Source organism: Rhineura floridana, chromosome 8 (genome assembly GCF_030035675.1).
Source record: "Rhineura floridana isolate rRhiFlo1 chromosome 8, rRhiFlo1.hap2, whole genome shotgun sequence".
In the NCBI taxonomy this organism is placed as follows: domain Eukaryota; kingdom Metazoa; phylum Chordata; class Lepidosauria; order Squamata; family Rhineuridae; genus Rhineura; species Rhineura floridana.
In genome coordinates this window covers 56,964,991-56,972,456 of record NC_084487.1, presented here as the reverse complement: position 1 = coordinate 56,972,456, position 7,466 = coordinate 56,964,991, and the positions used below count along the sequence as shown (strand labels likewise).

Below are 7,466 nucleotides of genomic sequence, written 5' to 3'. Positions count from 1 at the left end.
GTTGCAAAACAGCTTAAAGTGGCATGATTCTGAATTTTGGGTTGGGTGAATGAAGTTTATTTATTTATTTTGCCAGGGTGGCAAACAAAAGCACTAAAACACTTTAAAAATCATAAAACAGACTTTAAAATATATTAAAACAAAACTTATTTAAACACATTTTTAAAAGCTGTGACTCCAAAAATTATTTATGTATTTTATTTACAACAGTTATATACTACTTTATTGTAAAAAATCTCAAAGTGGTTTACAGAAAGAATTAAAACAATAAAATTATTGGCAAAAACAAAGACATGTATTGAAAAACATTCAAATTAATAAAACCAACAATGAGTTAACAACAGATTTAAAAACACAATAGCTTTTACATGCGTGGATAGGCTTGCCTAAAGAAAAATGATTTTAGCAGGTGCTGAAAAGGAGCGTTTGCCTAATGTCAATAGGCAAGGAGTTCCAAAGCGTAGGTGTTGCCACTTCGTTGTTGTTGTTACGTGCCTTCAAGTCAATTTTGACTTATGGCGACCCTATGAATCAGTGACCTCCAATAGCATCTGTCATGAACCACCCTGTTCAGATCTTGTAAGTTCAGGTCTGTGGCTTCCTTTATGGAATCAATCCATCTCTTTTTTGGTCTTCCTCTTTTTCTACTGTATTGTCTTTTCTAATGAATCATGTCTTCTCATTATGTGTCCAAAGTATGATATGTGTCCAAAGTCAGAGGAAGGCAATGGTAAACCACCTCTGAATACCTCTTACCACGAAAACCCTATGAACAGAGTATCCAAAATGCTGCCACTTTACAGGACTGATTTCTTACAAGAGCAGAACAAGTGGCACCCATAACATGGAAAGCACAGCTTGAACTTGGCCTGGTAGCAAATCAGCAACCAATGCAGATTTCAGAGCACAGGTATTATGTGCTGATAGGATCTCACTCATGTCAGCAATCATGCCCCAGCATTCTGCATTAACTGAGTGACATTTAATAGCTGTGTATTAACAAAAAAAATGTTAAAGATGTTCATAAGTGCATGACTCCATCATTTTACTTAGAATAATTCTATTTCCTGGGTATTTAAATCTAGCTTTAATTTGTTTCCAATAGCCTATGCTCATTACTTCCATTGAACCAATGTGGATATCAACATTAGGTAAAAGTGAAGTACTAGTCAGAGGAGAAAACTTTACAAGATCTGGTCTTTACAAGATGCTGATAACTGGAACCAGTAGCTGCAAACCAGATGAGTGAGTCAAGATTTGATAATCAGCAGTTGTATCTTTGAAATGCACATATAACTGTATTGCATGGATGTTTAACCAGGAAATGGTTTGGACTGGTGATTAGACTATACAATCAAGATTGGCCTAATTGTGACCTTGGCTTGCTTATTCTTACTATCCTAGAACATGGAACTAATTCTATTGCTGTTATTCGATATGTTAGTTCCAGATCTATAACTTTAATAATCACTGTGATAATTCCAGTAGTTTTAGGTTGTCCCCCTGTTCCTTGGTAGACCATCTAAACTCTTGTTTGTTTTTTCATTGGTGGTACTAAAATGACTTTTAAACTGATTTTTGAATTTTCCAAATCTGTAAATTGAATTAAAAATAACATTTTAATGGACTGAACATTCTAAATCGCACTATAGTATGAGCTTTAATTGAATAATTAGACTCCGCATGGTGTTAATTTTGAGTTCCAGAGAGACATGGTTCACTGATTGTTTTTAAATTAAACAACACTGTGGTTCTTGGGCAAAATGATACCTTTTGATTTGAGGGATATTCTTCTTCCTTCAGGATACCTGTCACTGAGGTGTTAAATCGCACACACATGAAATTCTGTTTACCACCAAGTCGCAAAGAAGCTAAGAGCATATGTATAAAGAAAAATGGGTTTCAGTGTTCACCCCCTGTGCCACTATATTATGTCACTCTCCCAGTATGTTCTGGGATATTTCCAAATGTCTCCTGGAAAAGGTAATCTTTTGAATTATTTTACTTCTTACAAAAAATAGTAGATTGTGTATGAATGTTAGTAACACAAAACAGCATATTATTGACATCTTACCATATATGGAGTAAGAAATGCCACATGTTCAAGCTGGATTTAGAAAGGGAAGAGGTATCAGAGATCATATCGCAAACATATGTTGTATAATGGACTAGACTAAGCAATTTCAGAAGGAAATCGCCGTGTGCTTTATAGATCACAGCAAAGCCTTTGATTGTGTAGATCATGAAAACCTATGGAATGCTTTAAAAGAAATGGGGGTGCCACAGCTTCGGATTATTCTGATGCTCACCTTATACTCTGGACAAGAGGTTACTGTAAGGACAGAATATGGAGAAACCGACTAGTTCCCAATTGGAAAGGGTGTGAGACGGGTGTATTTTATCACCCTATTTCTTTAATCTATATGCAGAACATAGCACAAAAGCAGGACTACAGCTGAACATCAAGAAGACTAAAGTAATGGACTTCCGGGAAGGGTGACTTAGCCTGTGCCTGCTTTTGAGACGGGCTCCTGCCTCAAAAGAAGCTTATTCAGATATATCAGTCAGATTTTTTTTTTTTTTTGACTGATTAAACTTCTCCCGGGTAGGGAGAAACGAAGAGATTAACCTCAAAGCCTATTTTTGTTGGGACGACCAGATCTCATTAATTTATGGGACGAGGTCCAGCCGACGAAGGTGGGACGGATTTTCAACAACAAGCTCTATCTGATAAAGCGAACGTTCATCTTATCTTCTAAGAGAGAACGCACTAACAGGCAAGCACCCTTCTTTCTATATTTTTCTTTTACTTGACTTAAATTGTTGCTGTTTAAAAGAGATTTGCCAGATTGATCGGTTTTTGACATCTCACTGGGGAGCCATAACTTCTCTCTGCTACTCACTAATTAATAGCTTATCTCTGTTTTTGTTGCAAAAAGCTGTCCTGGATTTGCATTCTAAAGATATACACAGAAGAGGGATTTCTATTCCAGATTTTTATTTTGAAGAATATTATATTGTCTGAGACTACTCTCTTTTTGGTCTATTTTATTTTGACGAATCTGTTTCCTGACGACCGCCATTAATTGTTTCGATCCTGGGAACTGCATTTTGTTTACTTAAGCATGGAGAGATAAGGCTGTCTGCTCTGTTTATACTGTGATGTCACCAAGTTTGGAGTATTAACCCAATTGTTGCTGAAATAAGAAGTGGTTTTCCTATATTTTTCTTTTAAAATGGCAATTAAGAAAGTGGCTGAGAAGCTGGAAATAACTATGTTTCAGAAAATAATGGATGAGATTGAGATAACGAAACAAAACCTGCGACAGGGTTGTAAGGAGCTGAAAATTGAATTGAGTAAAATGAAGCAGGAGATTAAAGATATAGGGGTCCCTGTGAGAGAGGTGACCCTGGAAGGGGTCCCTGTGAGAGAGGAGACCCCGGAGATTGGAACAAACGTGGAACAGGAAAAAGATTTGGAGTCTATGGACTTTAGAAACAAAATCTATTGTTTGGAGACACAGGAGATTAAAGACATAGGGGTCCTTGTGAGAGAGGAGACCCTGGAGACTGGAACAGGGGTCCCTGTGAGAGAGGAGACCCTGGAGACTGGAACAGGGGTCCCTGTGAGAGAGGAGATCCCGGAGATTGGAACAAACGTGGAACAGGAACAAGATTTGGAGTCTATGGACTTTAGAAATAAAATCTATTGTTTGGAACTCAATGTTATCTCTGAAGAAATTAATGAAGATTCTAGAGATAAAGTTATCAATGGCATGGATAATCTTCTGGACTGGAATGATGTGATGGAGCCCAATATAGAGAAAATCTATGGAATTAACTGCAGCCATGTGACAATGGAAAAACTTTCAAGAGATGACCCAGTGTATTTTGAAAAAAAGAACAGAGATATGATTTTACAGCAGTATTTCAGCAACCTATTCAGAATGGATGGCAAGAAAATATTTGGGATAGAGGTAATTCCCATCAGACTCTTACTATATGACTATGGCTTTGACAGCAAGATTATTATGGAATACTGATAATGGAAGATTGGATACTGAAATTACTGGACTTAACAAGACTACTGAAGATGGAAGATGGAAAATGGAACTAATAGGGATAATAGAACAATGGCTACTGAAATTACTGAACCTAACAGATTCTGATGTGATGGATTAATTGAAATGTTTATTTTGACTATGGTTATGACAATAAGATTATCATAATTAGTAATGAGATGGATTAATCGATATGCTTATCTGGAAAAAAAAATTGATAGATATATTTCTTAAAGAATTGAAACCTCTCTTTGACTTTTTGTGGAAAGAATAAAGTAATGTTTATGAGATTTGATGATTAAGTAAGATAACTACTGGAGGAAAGTGATTTTATAATATGACTTAAGAGACAGGATTGTTATATATTATAGACTTATAACTGATTTGATCTTTGACAAATGGGAAGTCAATATTTTACTCTTTATTTTTTATTTTTGTTTTTTTTTTCTTTTTTTTCTTTTTGTTTAACTATTTTTGATTTTGTTTTTTGTCTTTGAATGTTTTATGATTTTGTCTTGTATGTTTTATGAAAATCTGAATAAAAATTATTGAAAAAAAAAAAGAAGACTAAAGTAATGACAACAGAAGATTTATGTAACTTTAAAGTTGACAACGAGGACATTGAACTTGTAAAGGATTATCAATACCTTGGCACAGTCAGAAACCAAAACGGAGACAATAGTCAAGAAATCAGAAGAAGGCTAGGACTGGGGAGAGCAGCTATGAGAGAACTAGAAAAGGTCCTCAAATGCAAAGATGTATCACTGAACACTAAAGTCAGGATCATTCAGACCATGGTATTCCCGATCTCTATGTATGGATGTGGAAGTTGACAGTGAAAAAAGCAGATAAGAGAAAAATCAACTCATTTGAAATATGGTGTTGGAGGAGAGCTTTGCGCATACCATGGACTGCAAAAAAGACAAATAATTGGGTGTTAGAACACATTAAACCAGAAGTGTCACTAGAATCTAAAATGATGAAAGTGAGGTTATCATACTTTGGACACATAATGAGAAGACATGATTCACTAGAAAAGACAATAATGCTGGGAAAAACAGAAGGGAGTAGAAAAAGAGGAAGGCCAAACAAGAGATGGATTGATGGAAGCCCCAGACCTGAACTTACAAAATCTGAACAGGGTGGTTTATAACAGATGCTATTGGACATCGCTGATTCATAGGGTCACCATAAATTGTAATCTATTTGAAGGCACATAACAACAGATCCTACAGCTTTCTAGGGCATACCTAGGCATTAAGATCAAATGTGGAGTCCCCGCTCATGGTGCCATATCAGGACATCTATGGGCTAGGCATGAGAGACAGGACTGTAAAGGTTTCCCAGTCGAAGTTAGTCATACCCCCAATTGAGTCTTTCCCCTCAGAATTCAGTAAGAGAATTTTGGGAAATGCAGAATTTCAAGCACTAAATCTGCAATTCCAAAACTGTGTTTTGGGACACCCTTGTGTGCCACGAGAAAGAAATTCATTTAAATCAATACGGGCCCCTGTCTACACAAGATTTGTACATCTTGCCCATTGTTGCTTACAGTGGCTAGCAGTGATTCTTCAGACTCTCAGGCAGCTTTTTTTAATATCACCTTCCACCTTCCTCCTTTAACTGGAGATTACAGGAAAATTGTGGTCTTCCTGTATACAAAACATATGTTCAGCCACTGATCTATAGTCCCTCCAAAGAGTTTCCCATCTGCAGGCATCACCTTTTTAGCTCTGTTACCCCCATTTTAGTGCTCAGTGTCTCTTATGCAGGGCACTAACTTCACCAATAGAAGAAACTATAAAGGTAAAAAACTCTCTTTGCGCCAAAAGCCAATGTGTACCACCTGTGCCCATTCACCAGGGAAGGAGAAAACTGATGAGTGCAGCAGCACTGTTGGGGACCCAAATGGTGATTGGTAGTAGCGACATTATGCTAAGGGTCCCTGCAAGTCTTATAACAGTATTGTAAAAGCCAACCATTATTATCGATACAGTGGATGTATTGGAGACCTGCTAAAACAATGGAAAATAATGGATTATATTTATGGGATTTAAAATCTATAGAAAAATGTGAGTGGATCCTACTGGAGATGATGTTGTCTACATATCATACTAGGCAGGGTCAAATAAATTAAAACTCTTAAAACAGGTAAACATCTGCAGAATCAGTACGGATAGGCATTCTAACACAAGAAGGCAGTGTACTGCAAGAATGTTCTGTCATACATACAGCACATACACACTCATTCTTCAAGCCAGACTCTGTAGTTGCTATATTTTTTGAGGATGGCATTTGGGTTTGTGAATAAATTTGCTTTGCATTCATATTCTGAGAAAAGTAGTTTTGACTCACTCTAGTGTAAGAGTCTTCCAAGCTGAAGACTTGTTTTTTTGTTTGTAGAAAAACCCAGCTTTAAGCTTATTTCCTTTCCTTTTTTTGTTTTTACAGTGGAGGACGCAACATGACCATACGTGGGAGGCATCTAAATGTCACAGATATGGTTACCATTTTAGATGAATGGGAACAAAACTTGACAGTAAGTATTACACTCTCTTTTTCCCAAATTCACCTGCCTTTTAATGGCTCAAACTCATCTTGTTTTCCACAGAAAGGACTAGACAAATGGAAGATGCTTATAAATGATTATTTCCATTTGTTGAGGAAATAGGCAAGGGGCTGGAAAGGCTTGTGTTGGCATTTTTACAAATTTGTAGGGCAGTCCAATATCTCAGAGAGGAGGTGAGGTCTCCTGCTCCCCTGGTGCATTCCCTATAGCTGCCCAGTTTCCCTGCTTTTTAAAGTTTGATAGAAATATCTGTTGGCTATAGGTGCATTCTTAACCTGCAAGGTTTTTTGCCTGTTAGTGAATCTTATTTATAGTTTTAGTTTGCTTTGCATTTCTCTGTGCATTAGAACTTATCCATGCCCCAGTTATTATGGAAAAACAACTTAAAGAATGCCACCAAATCTGTTGATATTTATTCACTTCTCCTACTTGAAATTATATGGATTTCCATGCAGTTATTTCTTCACATGTATATACATGGGAATCAACAGATAATTTATACTCGCTCATCCCTCGCTCTGATTGGTGAGCAGACCCACCTGACTAATCCCCCACCAACACTTTGGGAACATTCCCGAGTCTTCTTATTGGAAAGGTGGGGGTGGTGGCAAACACGTCCCCACACAAGGCGGGAACGCCATTCTCTTACTCCTCATCTTTCAATCCAAAGTTCTATGTGTGCTCATATGTGGGGTTCCCACTCATTTCATGCATTCAAAAGGAAGTTTGTGCCTGCAAGCTGACTCCATTGAACTGAATGCGGACCCCCACTAGGGGTCTCTGAGTGCATTCAAGTTACTAAATTCTGAACAACTTGTGCTAAATGCACATCACAA

The 7,466-nt window shown here is 37.1% G+C and overlaps 1 long non-coding RNA gene across 1 annotated transcript; it reads left to right on the top strand.

Annotated features, from left to right (window-relative positions):
- The first annotated feature begins 1,160 nt into the window (after positions 1-1,160).
- LOC133390035 (uncharacterized) lies at positions 1,161-6,558 on the top strand. Its single transcript, XR_009764278.1, has 3 exons — positions 1,161-1,245; positions 1,804-1,983; positions 6,513-6,558. It is a non-coding gene; the product is annotated as an uncharacterized LOC133390035 (long non-coding RNA).
- The last annotated feature ends 908 nt before the right edge of the window (positions 6,559-7,466 follow it).